The sequence below is a fragment of the Lynx canadensis genome, chromosome B1 (assembly GCF_007474595.2).
Source record: "Lynx canadensis isolate LIC74 chromosome B1, mLynCan4.pri.v2, whole genome shotgun sequence".
Classification (NCBI taxonomy): domain Eukaryota; kingdom Metazoa; phylum Chordata; class Mammalia; order Carnivora; family Felidae; genus Lynx; species Lynx canadensis.
The window spans coordinates 85,640,160-85,655,278 of NC_044306.2; the positions used below are offsets into that span (position 1 = coordinate 85,640,160).

At 44.1% G+C, this 15,119-nt stretch overlaps 1 long non-coding RNA gene across 1 annotated transcript in view; it reads left to right on the forward strand.

The window, feature by feature from the left end:
- The first annotated feature begins 8,920 nt into the window (after positions 1-8,920).
- The window catches only part of LOC115512216, a 31,020-nt gene continuing 24,821 nt past the window's right edge, over positions 8,921-15,119 (forward strand). Inside the window, exon 1 of the long non-coding RNA XR_003968319.1 lies at positions 8,921-9,048. This is a non-coding gene — a long non-coding RNA (uncharacterized LOC115512216). The remainder of the gene's footprint in view (positions 9,049-15,119) is intronic.

Sequence of the window (15,119 nt, forward strand, 5' to 3'; positions counted from 1 at the left end):
ATATTCCAGGAGGGCCATGCAAAATCTGTCATTCAATAAGAGAAAAGGTAGTTATTTGATGCCTAAACAGGGCAGATGACATCATGGGCTCCCTCTAACATCTCCAAAGGAGGTCTAATCTCCTTAAAGTGAACACCCAGTGGTGTTGAAGGGGAGGAGAAATCAGACAAGGCAGAGTTTTTAGGGGGTGACCAGCTGGGAGAAGTGGGGCATGCACATTGTGTGTTACAGGGTGATGGCTTATAGGCTTAACAGCTGCAGTGATGCTGTTGTCTCAGCAGCAGAATTAAACTTCTTTGCACCATGCTCAGCTTTCGGATGAGGACAGACGCCAAAGAAGACGGCTAGTTCATGGAAAGAGGCAGCCAGCCCCATGCCCTGTACTCTATATGGGATACCCGTGCACGTAGAGCGGTATCACTTCCATCTGAGAAACAGATGCCAAAATTACAGCCCAAGTTTTCTTAGAATGTTGTTTCTTCCTGCTAGCTACATTTTGGTCTATTTTCTCAATCATATCAGGGAGAGGGAACGCAAGCGTTTTTTCCAGCTTAGCAACTTGGTTGATAATGTCTGGATAAGATTACATTTTAGAAATTATTCATGAAAAACATTAAAAAAATTTATTAAAAAAAATAGGGCTCAGTCAGTGAAGCGTCCGGCTTCAGCACAGGTCATGATCTCGCGGCTTATGAGTTCGAGCCCATGTCAGGCTCTGTGCTGACAGCTCGGAGCCTGGAGCCTGCTTCTGATTCTGTCTCCCTATGTTTCTGCTCCTCCCCTGTTCTCTCTCTCTCTCTCTCTCTCTCTCTCTCAGAAATTAATAAACATCAAAAAAATATAGAAATGATTCATGAATAACACTGGTAGTACAGCATCCCTCTGCACAGATAAGAGAATAAAGACTTAACTGCAGGACACCCGCATTTAGGCAGCCTCTGTCCCTTTAGCAGCTAGTCCATGAGGAAGATATTCAAGTCTTATTTCCTCATCCACAAAATGCAGTCCATATCTTCTTATGACAAGAAAATGCATTCAGGTGTTAGGTCAATGTGCTCTGTGAGCTTAAGAGCATTACAAAAATGTGCAATTATTACTGATAGCAAGAAAGGATACTTAGAAATTGCTGACAGTGATCCCTGAGAAGTCCAGGTGATAGCAGACACACACACACACACACACACACACACACACACAAAATGCAACTAGCTGATCTCAAGGTGTGAAGACCTTTGTAATAAAAGCAAAATAAGTTACACACACACACACACACACACACACACACACACACAGAGTAAAGTCCTGAAAATATGAAGTTCATCTTTTAATACCTTTCTTTGGAAGAAATCCAGAAGAAAGATGCATCTTTGCAGTCTTTTTGTGGAAGAGCAAATGTACAGCGGCATGTTTGTGGATATCTAAGAGGATTGTGTCAAATGAAATCTCCAAGCCTCCAAGTTAAATTGGAAAAAGAACAGCAAGCAGTCTCTTTGGTGATGCCATGACTTATGACTTGGCATGAGTCAATGGGTATCTGGAAGACTTTATTTTGGTTATTTGATATAACACATTAATCTGGTTCACTTTCATCCACTTCTGTGGGGCTTCCAGCTTCCCCCTCCAGCCTTCCTGGACCAGGGAGGGAACCCCCCAAACACTTTATACCACCCCTGGACATTTGTTATTTCCTTTTTTTTTTTCCCGATCCGGCTCTCTTCCACAATTTTGCTGGCAAAGCCAAATGAGAATGCCTCTCCTCTACCACTCAGGTTGGCCATCAAAATCACTGTGAGCGCATGCAGATCTGCTTTAGAACACTTCTAAAGTGGGGAACGTGTCTTCCTCTGCCACTTTCTGTCACCATGATTCCAGAGGAGACTTGCCCTTGGTTCCCAGTGCCATACAGTGACCGGTGTGTGAAAACCATCCTTTGCATTTCTACTCACCATCACTCCTACCTGAGACTGAGGCACAAGTCCATGGGATCAGCAGGAGAAACTCATGGAGAGCCAATACCGTCCTCCAAATTCTCACTCCCTTGCTCCTCTCCTGATTACTTTCTCACAACTGCTGACCAACTGCATCCAGGTCTTGTTTCCACCATTGCTCCATAATCAGCTCGCTCTAATGAAGTTTTGTGTTTCCCTATGAAGCTTTCACTAAGTGACCGTTTTGAACAGTCACTCATTCATCACCAGCATCCTAAATCTGGCCCATTCAGGTGGCATCCTGATGGCAGAGGCTGGGTTACCAGAGGCAGCAGTGAGCGATAGAGGAAGTGCTAGCTTGGGTTCTGGCAAAACCAGGGCAATCCCAGTGTAGGTGTAAGATTTCCATTATCTGTAAGATTGTCTTACAAATTTTCTTCTCCTGGTGCTAAAATCTGAAACATGTCCATGACCCACAGTTCACTGATGTTCTAAAAGCAGTTCTTTGCGTGTATTTACGTAAAACGAATTCCCGTTCCATCTCTCTCCCCAATCAAAAATGTTAAGTTCTGCAAACCAAAATGTCCAAGCCAATCAAATCTCCTTAGCATTAAAATAATGCTGTATATGATGTGAGAAAATTCTTTCACGAGAAGAATTTAGAGCATACATTTCATTATGACCAAAAGATAAATTAAGCATTAGGGAGGAGAACACATGTGGGGAGACATCTCGTTGGCCCTCTGGTCCATTCTGTCACATCCAGACATCTGAAGGATACTGCCAGTGTGTAACAGAAACTGCCTTCATCATTCCCTGGATCTTTGCCAAGTGCTCCATCATCATGTCCCCGTGCTGCTCATCACCAGCGGGGAGGCTCTGTGGGAGCAATTTGCTGTCCAGGGAACTGCTGACTCTACTGCCTTCCAGAAGAACAGGTCACTTTCAGGAAGGCAGGACCATATCAAGGAGAAGAATTAACACAGAAGACTCACTTGGTTCCCACTTTCTCATCTGACACCTTGCTTTTCTTGTAGTTGTCCACATACTCAGCACGAGCCCTGCCTGCTTCCAACCTTGATGTGGTTAACTTAAAGCTCCTCAGTGGTAAAGGCGAGGGATTTGAGTCGTGTTGTTCTCCATTTAGCATTAACCTTCGGAGAACCTGAGACATTTATCTCTTCTAGAGGGGCATTATTATTCTTAGCTGAATGACGTTCTCTTTCCCCTGGTTTTAGTTGGTGAAACTGAGGTTCTATGAAGATAAAGGAGTTTGCCCAAAGTTAAATGGCCCAAAATAGTAGAGTGTAGATTTGCAAACTCCCCATGATATGCAGTGTCATCTATATCTTTCCATGAAGATCCAAGGTTATGTGCCTCATTATTCCCCAATGCAGTTCCATCCCTCTGAAGAAACGTTTTGTGAATGATACTAGACAACAGGGATCTTCTAGTTTCCTTACCCCCCATGGCACTTACAGGTTTTCTTTTTTTTTTTTTTTTAATGATACCTCATGATTTTCATGTCTCTCTCTTTTTTTAATTTTATTTTAGAGAAAGAGTGCACAAGTGGGGGAGAGGGGCAGAGGGAGAGCGAAAGAATCTCAAGCAGTCTCCATGCTAAGCATGGGCTTGATCCCATGACCCTGGGATCATGACCTGAGCTGAAATCAAGAGTTGAATGCTCTATTGACTGAGCCACCCAGGCATCACCCTCCAAAGAAATGTTTTGTTAATGATACTAGACAACAGGGATCCCTTGTTTCCTTATCCTTCATGGCACTTACAGGTTTTCTTGCATGTTCCAGTAGTGGAACTAGCATGAACAAAGACACAGAAATAAGACTTTCGAAAGCACTTTGGGGAGATGCCAGAGAAGCAAACAGTAAGACTATGGGTTGCATGCTAGGTAATATAGGGGATAAGCTTGTAAGGGACAAGCCAGGGTACAGTGACTACTGAATCTCTTGCCAAAAAATTTACCCAGTCCTCCAATGGCCATGGAAAGCCGTAAACAATTATCTAAAGAGAAGTAACAAGTTCAGATGTGTATTTTAGAAAGCAGCTGGGTAAAGACTAGAACCAATAACATGATACTGCCAGAGAAGGTAAAAAAAAAAAAAAAAAAAGCCTATGGCAGTGATAGAAAAGATGAAGAGGAGGGAAGGGATTCAAAAGACATTGTGAAGCTAGAAATGGCAGGCATTGGTTACCACATAGATTCTAGTGAGTGGGCTAGGAGAAGGACAGTGGGTAGAAATGAGTAAGGGTAAGTCCCTTACTTGGAGTCTAGAGTGGATGGTAATGATTCTAATTGTGGTAGATAACACAGAAGAAGGGGAAGTTTGAATGGCCAGATGACAAGTTCAACTTTAGGCAGGTGGTGCTGGGGCTAGCCATAGGACATTCAGGTGCAGGCGTCAGATAGACACTTGGAAATTCTAAGCTGGAATTCAATACAAAACATGAGTCTGGGTGTTTAAAAAAACGTATTAGAATAAATGGGAGGGGTGTCTGCGTGGCTCAGTGGTTTAAGTGTCCAACTTTGGCTCAGGTCATGATCTCACAGCTCATAAGTTCAAGCCCCACATCAGGCTCAGTGCTGACAGCTCAGAACCTGGAGCCTACTTTGGATTCTGTGTCTCCCCCTCTCTCTCTGCCCCTCTCCCGCTCACACTCTTTCTCTCTCTCAAAAACAAACATTAATTTAAAAAAAAAAAGGAATGAATGGGACCACCTGAAAAGTGCAGAGTAAGAAAAGGAGAGGATGAGTGGCAAAATCTTGGTGACTACAGAAACATGTTGATGGGGAATAGAGAAAAATAATTCAAGAAAGTGACAAGTTAAAAAAAAAAAAGAAACTGACAAATTGTGGTCAGAGACACATAAACCTAAGGGAAATACCAAAATTGTGCAAGGGACAGGGGAGGACACTGGTTAAATTTTATTCCTGAATGATTTTAAAAATATTTTATATCAAATATCAGTTTTTAAATTCTTACTTGTTTTCAATCAAAGAATTTATGGTTCTCACATTGCATCCTTTTCCAAAGTGCTGCATAGCCCCTACTTTTACTTTGCTAATCAGATTAGTTTTTTCTCTCGGGAATACCTCTAAGGGTTTGTAATGGAAATAAACTAGAAAAATGTTATTTACTTTATAGACAACGTAATTTGAAAATACCATTTTCAAGAATTAAGGTATACTTGGGATGCCTGAGTGGCTCTATCGGTTAAGCACCCGACTTGGGCTCAGGTTATGATGTCAGGTTGGTGAATTTGAGCCCCATGTCAGGCTTTGCAGTTCCCCGCGTCAGCTCCTCAGAACCTAGAGCCTACTTTGGATTCTGTGTCTCCCTCTCTGTCTCTGCCCCTCCCCTGCTTGCTCTCTCTCTCTCTCTCTCTCAAATAAATATTTTTTTTTTAATTAAGGGACACTCGATTTTGAGGTATAACTGTTAGTGCTGTGTTGCTTGATACATACATCCAAATCCAAGTATTTGTTCAAACACCCAGGAAAAATGCATCTCTGGCTTGGCTCTTGAGCTGTAATGCAACGAACTGACGAGGTAGGCGACATCCTTGCCTTCAAGGACCATACAGTGTAATTATGGTGGGAAGATAATGAAGGCATGCCAGTTTTGTTTTTAAGCCACACAGTAATGATACAAAAGCCACTGTCGCAGACTGCTTTTATTGCCACACACCCCCCTACCCCCAACCAAACCCATTCTCTCCTCCTTCCATGATAACAGACTAATTCCGAATCAGCACAGGCTGCCAGGTTAGAGACTGTATCTCACAGCTTCCTGGGAGTTAGGAATGGCCATGTAATCAAACTCTTAGCAAAGATGAGAGAAGTTATATATGTGTCACTTGCTTAAGGGAAAGCCACTCTTCTGAGATTTTCTCTTGCTCCTACCCACTGACTGCAACAGGGACTCTGTAGCAATCCTGCATCAACTGTGCAAATGAGGGCAACAACCTAGAATGGCAGGGAATAAAGGGGGAGGGACTGCGGCTGACCTTGAGGCGCTGAGGGCTTCCTTCCTTCTCAGTCTGGCTGGCTCACTGTTTCCTGAAGGAGAAGTAGCTTCTCTCTTCTTTAAGGACTGTGTTTTCAGCATCAGGGTTAGCTTTTAATCTAACTGTTGGAACTACCATTTATTTAATGATTAATATGTTTCCTATATATTAGCTCAGCAGGTCTTTACACAATTCTGTGAGGTAATAATTTTTTTAAAAAAAATTTTTTAAGCGTTTCTTTATTTTTGAGAGAGAGCAGGGGTGGGGCAGAAAGAGGGAGACAGAGGATCTGAAGCAGCCTCTGTGTTGTGAGTACAGAACCTGATTCGGGACCTGAATTCATGACCTGAGCCAAAATCAGGAGTCGGCCTCTTAACTGACTGAGCCATCCAGGCATTCCTGTGAGTTAGTTATTTTGTATCCCCACTTTACAGATCAAAATACCAAGAGACAGAAAAGCAGATTAAATAACTTGCCCTGATCAAGCAGCCTACTGGAGACAGGAACCCACGTCTGCATAACTCGAAAGCCCACAATTTTAACTCAGTGCTGTCATTATTAATTCTTATTTTAATAAGAACAATTCTAAGTGTTAAGTTTTTAAAAATACCTTTTCAAAGATTTTCTCTTTATGAAATCTCCACACCCAATGTGGGGCTGGAACTCACAACCCTGAGATCAAAAGTGGCACGTTCTACCCAGTGAGCCAGCCAGACACCCCAAAAAATATTTTTAAATTATTAAATAAGACATATTCAATAAATAATAATGATCATTAAATATTATTAAAGTAACTGTCGTTTATTGAATAATTAATATCTGTCAGGCTCTATGCTAACTGCTTTACTCATATCAAGTCATTTCAGCTTCACAAAAGCACTGTGGGATGGCCATTCTTCTTATCCCCAATTTGCAAGTGAAGAATCTGCAATGTTAAGCTGCTCGCCCAAGGGCAGTGTTATGTGCTGAATTGCGTGCCCCTCCAAATTCATATGTTGAGTACTAACCTCCAATACCTTAAGAGTGAGACCTAGTTTGGGAGGTAGGTGACTTGAGAGATGCATGATCACAGAGATGATTAAGATGGAACCATACGGAGCGCCTGGGTGGCTCAGTCCGTTGAGCGTCCGACTTTGGCTCAGGTCATGATCTCACGGTTCATGGGTTCGAGCCCCACGTCGGGGTCTGTGCTGACGGCTCAGAGCCTGGAGCCTGCTTCGGATTCTGTGTCTCCCTCTCTCTCTCTGCCCCTCCCCTGCTCATTCTCTGTTCTCTGTTTCTCAAAAATAAATAAACATTAAGACGGAAACATACGGGTGGACCCTAATCCAGTATGACCAACGTTCTCATAAGAAGAGGGAATTTGGACAGACTCCTACAGAGGGAAGATGATGTGAAGATGCGGGTAGAAGCTGGCCACCTATCCGCCAAGGAGAGAAGCCACAGCAGAAGCCATCCCTGACGACACCCCGATCTTGGACTTCTAGCCCTCAGAATTGTGAGAAAGTACATACCTGTTGTTTGAGGCCCCCCGGTGTGTGGTGTTTTGTTACTACATTCACACAGATGGTAGACAACCCCGGCGAAGTGAGGCGCATGTTGCTGTGAATAGGCACAGGGACGGTTTCACAGAGGAGAAAGAAATGTGGGCCAGACATTTCAGCGCAAACCTCTGGGTGGAGATGACCACTGAGCAGCACCTTGAAGGAGGGCACAAGTGTCGTCTGAGTGAGAAAGAGAAAAGAGGATCTGCTCAGGGTGGAGGAGGAAAGCACAGGAAGACAGCTGGGGCTCTCAGGGTGCAAGACACTCTGCCCAAGTCTGCTGCTCTGGCCGGGTGCCCAGAGGGAAGGGGGGCCTGTGAGGAGCGGCGTGGGGGCAGCAGCGTCCACAGGGGATACCACCAGCTGGGGCCAGGGGCGCACTGGGGTCTCTGAGACGCCCTTACACAACAGCTGTCTCTGGCCTCTCAGAGAGAGGTGCCTTATGTGCTCACCAGGAGGTTTCCCATCTGTTCTCTTCCCTGTGAAAACCGACAGCCAGGATCCGCATGGCGCCTCTCCCTTTTGACCTTTTCCCATTTAGAGAATTGTTTGGTTTCTAGTCTCACTAGGACATAAGGCTTAAAAGTGAGTCCTGTCCACTAAAGCCTCTATTTGTAAGTCAGTCCAGCAGGGGGTAAAACTCCCCTACTTGAAAAGAGATGTCTTTGCCTCATCCGCACAATGACGGTAATTTTATGTGTCAACTTAGCTGGGCCCTGGTGCCCAGATATGTGATAAAACACGATTCTGGATGTTTCTGTGAGGCTGTCTTTGGCTGAGATTAAAATTTTAAATTGAAATTTGTGGACTTTGAGTAAAGTAGATTACCCTCTGTTATGTGGGCAGGCCTCAACAGATCCGTTGAAGGCCTTAATAGAACAAAGACTGACTTCCCCCAAGTAAGAAGGAATTCTGCTAGCAGACTGAAAACTGCTATATTTCCCTGACTCTCCAACCTGCCGGCCTACTCTAGAGATTTTGGCATTACCAAGTCCCCATAATCACGTGAACCTGTTCCTTAACATCAACCTCTCTCTCTCCATGCGTAAACACACACGCACACGCACACACATACACACACACGGACACGCACACACACACACGCACACGCACACACACACACCTCTTTCTCTCTCTCTCTCTTTCTCTTTCTCTCTCTGTTAGCTCTGATTCTGTGTAAAACCCTAATACACCAACCTCTCCTTGTGCCCAATGTCCCCCTCTGGTTATGAAGTTTAGGAAATCGCCACCGAAGGAGCTAACTGAACGTGTGGGAAACAAGGTCTGCTGAGCCAGCATGGTGTCATCCCTCTGAATGGTTCTGCAAAACCGTGGCACTGAGGTATGATGAAAGAGGAAAGGCCCTTCATCCTGATTTCCTGATGCTTGAATCAGCAGGTCATTTCTGAGAGCCAGTCTGGGGCCCAGGCCTTGGCTGGACCTACCTACGGACCACACGATACAAAGGGCCTACTTCACTCAAGTCTTCTCAAGGGACAACACTCCTGAAATGCCTGAAGAATACAAGAAGCAAAAGGATCCCTCTCAAGGTGTGGTATGTCATGGGTCTAAGACAAGTCATGAGAGTGTGCTCCTGTGGGAAAGACCAATGGTCATGCAGGAGTGTGGAGGAAGGCGTGGGGAAGCAGAGGCTGCCTTCTTAGAAGAGTTGGCATCATGCTGTGTCTTGAATAACGGTGTCGGGACTATGTGGAGAAGAGCCAGAGAAGATCTTTGCTTGGTTGGGAGGGAGGAGGCGGGGTGATGGCAAGAGCTTCCAAATGCCTGACTGCCAGGCAGCCAAAGCCTCAGGTGTGCCTGCTTTAAACTGTATTCAATTTCAAATTTAATATCTATTCCCATGAATTCCAATGTCCTATTCTGTGAAGCCCGTAACAAGGTATTCCACCTCGCGGCCTAAAAAATTCAGAAGGAACATGGATGTAATACCAAAAACGTGGATTTCCTGATGCATAAATACATGAAGTTGGACCACAGTAGAAATTCTCCTTAAGAACGATAAGTGACTGAATGCAAAATACCCACTCTTCTAAGATGGTTTTTCTCTTCATAGGCAGTTTAGGCTTAAAAGCTACCACAGGGGAGACCTTCAGGTATGTTTTTCTGCCTGACCTTCGGAACTGGAGGAGGATTATTATGAGCTCTGTCCCGACCCTTAGCCCACGGCTTGGGCATCACAGGGCAGGACCACAGCTCAAGTTCCTGTATCATGTGACCTTCCCTACGCGATTCCCCCATCTCCTGGCTTTGCACTCTGACTCCTGATATAAAATCTCCCTCATGTGCTTTTTTGCTAGTCTACCAGCTTTCCTCCCTGGTTCTCCCTCAGTTCAGTTTGAGATTTTGGACTCTACTTTTCTTGATCCTGTCATTCTGCATAAGGGACAGCTACCTCCTTGCTGGCAGAGCGGAGCCGGAAACGCTAATGCTCACGTTTAGTTCTGTATACCTTTCTTCCAATCATAAGGATTCAGGTGCACATTCCTGTGGTTTTGAGTCATTCCTAGGACTGACCGTAAGAAAAGCGTGGAGCTGGGTGCTGGAAGGGGGGCAGTGAGGCAGGGAAAGTGGGATCTTCCTGGGACCTTTGAGAGATGTTGCAGTAGCAAAGTGCAGGCAGTTCCTTCCCCTGAAACCCTGAGGTCTCTTGAATCCCTGACACACTGGTGACTCCTGTCCAGCATCTTCCAGGGCCCCCGAGCCAGTGGTATCAGGAGACACTGAAGGAAGGAAGGGGGTGGGGGCCTTGGGAGAGAGGGAGAGAGAACGACAGGCAATGTTGAAGAGCTTTGGCACTGAGAGATTACCAAGGAGAATCAGGATAGAGAGTTTTGTTTTTACATTTTTCTAGGGAATTACCAGGAAGTAGACCATTCCTGCTCTGTCAAGACAGAATATGACTGAAGGAGAGTGAGAAATGTGTCTTCCCAGTGATACAGATCTGTGCAAATATCAGCATGAGCAAGAACACCCATGGGTACACACGGAGAGAACCAGGCAGGCAGGATGGGGTATGGTTGGATGATGCCATCATGTAAATTATACCAAAGAGCAGTTTTCTTCTTAAAAAACAAAAAAAAAAAGGCATCTTCCATACTGGTAAAAATGTGGGAGTTGTTTGTTTCAGTTTTTACCATGAAAGAGAAGAAGAACTGCGACTTATATCTTGTAACTTCTGACTCTAATTCTTGGTATGATAAGACTGACAATAGTGACATCCGTGTCTCTACTGGGAAGTCGTTGGGAAGGTAACAAAGTCCTGTACTCTTTCCTTTCCTTTCTTGTGATATTAGGGATGTGTTGCTCTGGATTAGGTAAAGGAAACTGCATGCTCATTAACTCTGGTCTCCAAGCCGTGATCTTGCTGCTTTGTGGAGCAGTGCTTCAGATTTAGGACCTGGGGTGCCTGGGTGGCTCAGTCGGTTAAGTGTCTGACTCTTGGTTTCAGCTCAGGTCATGATCTCACAGTTGTGGGTTCAAGCCCCACACAGGGGCTCACAGCTCGGAGCCTGTGCTGACAGCTCAGAGTCTGCTTGAGATTCTCTCTCTCCCTCTTTCTCGGCCCCTCCCCAACTGGCGTGCTCTCTAAATAAATAAATAAACTTTTAAAAAGTCAAAACTAAAAAAGATTTAGGACCTTAAATTGAAAGCAGAGATATGGTTCACAGCAACATTATTTACAATAGCCAAAAGGTATAAATAACTCAAATGTCCATCAGCAAATTTGGTATATACATACCGTAGATTATTATTCAGCCATTAAAAGGAAGAAAATCCTGACACATGCCACAACCTAGGGAAAGCTTGAAATATTATGCTGAGTGAAATAAGATAGGTATAAAAAGACAAAAGCTGTACGACTCTACTTAGATGAAGTAACCAGAATAATCAAATTCATAGAGACAGAAAGTGGAACAGTGGTTTCCAGGAGGTAGGAGCAGGGGAGAATTGTTGTCTAGTGGGTATAGACTTTTAGTTTAGGAAGACCAAAGATTCTGGAGGTGGATCGGAGTGGTGGTTGCACAACAGTGTGAATGCACATAATGCCATTAAACTGTATACTTAAAAATGCCTGACATGATAAGTTTATGTTATGTGCATTTTTCCATAATAATAAAAAAAATTTTAAGGCTTTAGAGTCCAGCTGAACCTGAATTCAAATCTATGTCTACCATTGATGAGTGAGATGACCTGGATCACATTTTTTTAAGGCTGTGGGTTAGTTTCCTCATTTCTAAAATGGCAATAATAATACCCTTCACAATGTTATTGTAAGGGTAAATAGCACAACACGTGTAAAACCCTGAGCCGGGTTTTACGTAGAAATGTCCGGTGAGCATTGCTTTATATTATTAGCTGTTCTCTGCCAGGAGAACTGAAACATCTAAGAGGAACTGGCAATGGGTTGCAATGCTCTGCTCTGCTTTGAGTTTGAGAAATAATCTACTCAGCTATGCAAATGTTCCTTCACAAACATCGGAGTTATTCTAAGAAGCAGGAGAAAACAGTTCCAAATCAGAAAGGGCTGGACACTTTGAGCAGGAAACTAGACACAGGAAAAAAGGAAACATATCTTAAAATGCAAATAAACATTACTTGCAATGATGCAAAGTGAACTTATAACCATCTCAGTGAAATGGGGGAGAAATCCTGAAAAGCATCTAGCAAGCAAGAGTCGGTACATGGCAATTAGTTGCCCAGTGCCCTTTAACTTAGGCCCTGTTTAATGTCACCACTGATGGTCTGTTTAGTTAGTAGGCACTCCATTGTTTGAGTTTACAAAATGTGATATTTCTAAGCTCCTACAAGGCTGGCTTCTCTGTCCTACTTTCTCTCTAAGACCTTAAGTTACCCAAACATAGAAATTTTTTTTGCTTTTTTGTAGATTAAGGTTCAGGAAAACAACCTTTTAGTTTTAGGGAGAGAATTCTGTTCTATTGTTGGTTACTCTGTAAGTGATTGTTTATTCCTGATGAATTTAATTTGACTGCCAGGAGTTACACTTGAGTAATAGGGAACTCTGCTTTTTATCTGTAATCATCCCTTTGACTACACCAGTCAATGTCCTGCCTTTGGCCTTTGCCACTATGCTAATAGCTCTCAGCTCCACCCTTGGTCTTGAACAAGCAGTAGCCCCATGTCCCCTGGGAGCTGCTATGGATGGATGGATGGATGGATGGATATTCTACCATATATCAAACACAAGAGGATCCAAACTGAACCCACCCGTCTCTTTGCTAACCAGCCCACCCCTACAAGGCCTAGGTCTCCAGTTTCCAGGTGGGAAACCAGGACCACAGCATATGACTGATGCACGGACCAGAGCACCTGGCAGAGGGGCCCATGGGGGGGCTGAAATCCAACCCGCGTCCACATGGGCGACTTTATCCCCTTATCACAAAATCCCAGGTCATAAGGGGCCTAAAGGACAATCGCAGATACCTTTGTCTGTGAAACCTTTCTCTTCTCTTTGTGTCACATCCAATTGGTTGCCAAGTCCTGGAAATTATACCTCCTCAGTAATTCCCACATCACTATTCTCTGAAAAGCCCTATTCAGGCCCTCAGTTCTTCCGGCCCTAGACACAAAGTTCTTAATTGAAGGGTATTGAAAGCACCTCTGGAGAATGTGAGTCAGTAGACGTGGAATGGGGCCCTGGGCTCTACAGGTGACTGGGATGCAAGCTCTGGTTGAAAACGACAGCGTCCAGCCTCTGCCCCCTCAGTCATCCCCAGCTCCCCCACCACGGTGGACCATTTAAAGACCATGGCCCAATTCATCTTCACTGTGGAGCTGACACCACTCTCTTGACCTTTAGGATGGAGTTTAGTATCACAGCAGTACTAAACCACATACTCTTCCCTCCCAAATATCACAAAGGATGAGATTAGTGATGCAGTTGGAGAAAGTGTTTTTGTAATACTTTAATTAGGAACTTAAGTGATCTGTTTTCAGTTGGCCAGACATTTGTTACTGAAGCTTCTTTCTGTCCCTGCCATCACCATCCTCTGTCACCTGGACCCCTGAAATAACCTCTTACTGGTCTCCCTGCCTTCTGTTTTACTTCTTACAAGCCATTCTCTGCACCATAATTAATTAAACCATTCTGGATATAAATTCTAGCAACCTCGTTTAAACTAACAACTAACAACTAACTTTGTTTAAACCTTTAAACTAGCAACTAACCTTGTTTAAAACCCTCCAGTGTTGGGAGTGCCTGGGTGGCTCAGTCAGTTAAGCATCTGACTCTTGATTTCAGCTTGGGTCATGATCTCACAGTTTGTGAGTTCAAGCCCCACGTCAGGCTCTGCACTGACAGTGTGGAGCCTGCTTAAGATTCTCTCTCTCCCTTGCTCTCTGCCCCTCCCCACTCATGCTTTCTCTCTCTCTCTCTCTCTCTCAAAATAAATAAATAAATAAAAACTTTACAAACACAAAAACAAAAACCTTCCAGTGTTTTCCCAGTGCCTTGGGATAAAGTCTACTCCTAACAGGGCCTTCTCAGAGCTGACCCATGCTTAATCCCCCAGTGGCATTTTCCTCTTGCCTATTGGCTCAAGAACTTGATGGAGTTATTTTAGGCCTTCAAGTGCTTCATGCTTCTTATCTCTGCATCTTTCAACACACCATCTCTCTACCTCAGACACTCTCTCTGACCTCCCCACCACCACCCCACACTTCCACCTGACTTACCACCCCTCAGCTTTCAGCTCTCAACCTTGAACGCTTGCCCACAAGTCCCTCCCTGACCTTCTTTCAGAAGTAGCATTTTTACAGCCTGCTCGGATGGCATCTCGTCTTGTATCATATTAATGGCTCCTTCAACACCTGTCTCCCCCAGTGGATGCAAACTCCTGGAGGGGAGCATCACCCATAAATTTATTGCCACCCTACTCCATGACTGAGGTTGACATGGCTAGTGGTGAATACATATTTACTAAAATAAAAGAGATCAGCAGAGATGTAAAATATGGTGGTTGTCTCTACCGTGTGAATCAGTTAAAGGAAGAGTATTAACATACTTTAAGCCTTTCAGATGTGCTAGACATTTCTCTAGGGCCATAGAAAACAAAAGAATACGATGAGTTCTCTGAACTCCAGGAGCTGACAATTTCATGGAGGAAATCTATAGGTAAATGGTAATTATAATGCAATCTTTTTTTTATGTTTATTTATTTATTTCGAGAGAGAGAAAGCAGGAGAGGGGCAACAAGAGAAGGAGAGAGAGAATCCCAAGCAGGCTCCAAGCCGTCGGCCAGAGCAGGATGCAGGGCTCAATCTAACGAACTGTGAGGCCATGATCTGAGCCGAAATCAAGAGTCAGACACTTAACCAAATGGGCCACTCAGACACCCCGGTAATTATAATGCAGTTCCAAGGTGACTTCAGTAGAGGTCATAAAAGTGCTTATAGTTATGCATATGAACCCTGAAAGAAGCAATGGTCTAACTGTCTAAAACAATGATTCTCGAAGATTGGCCCAAACTATTCTGTAGCTTTTGATTTTTATTCTTAAGGGCTGCCTGGGATCTTCACCCAGCTCAACTACTTTTTAGCCATGTAATTTGGAGTTAAGTTACCTGACTTACTGTGTCTCAGA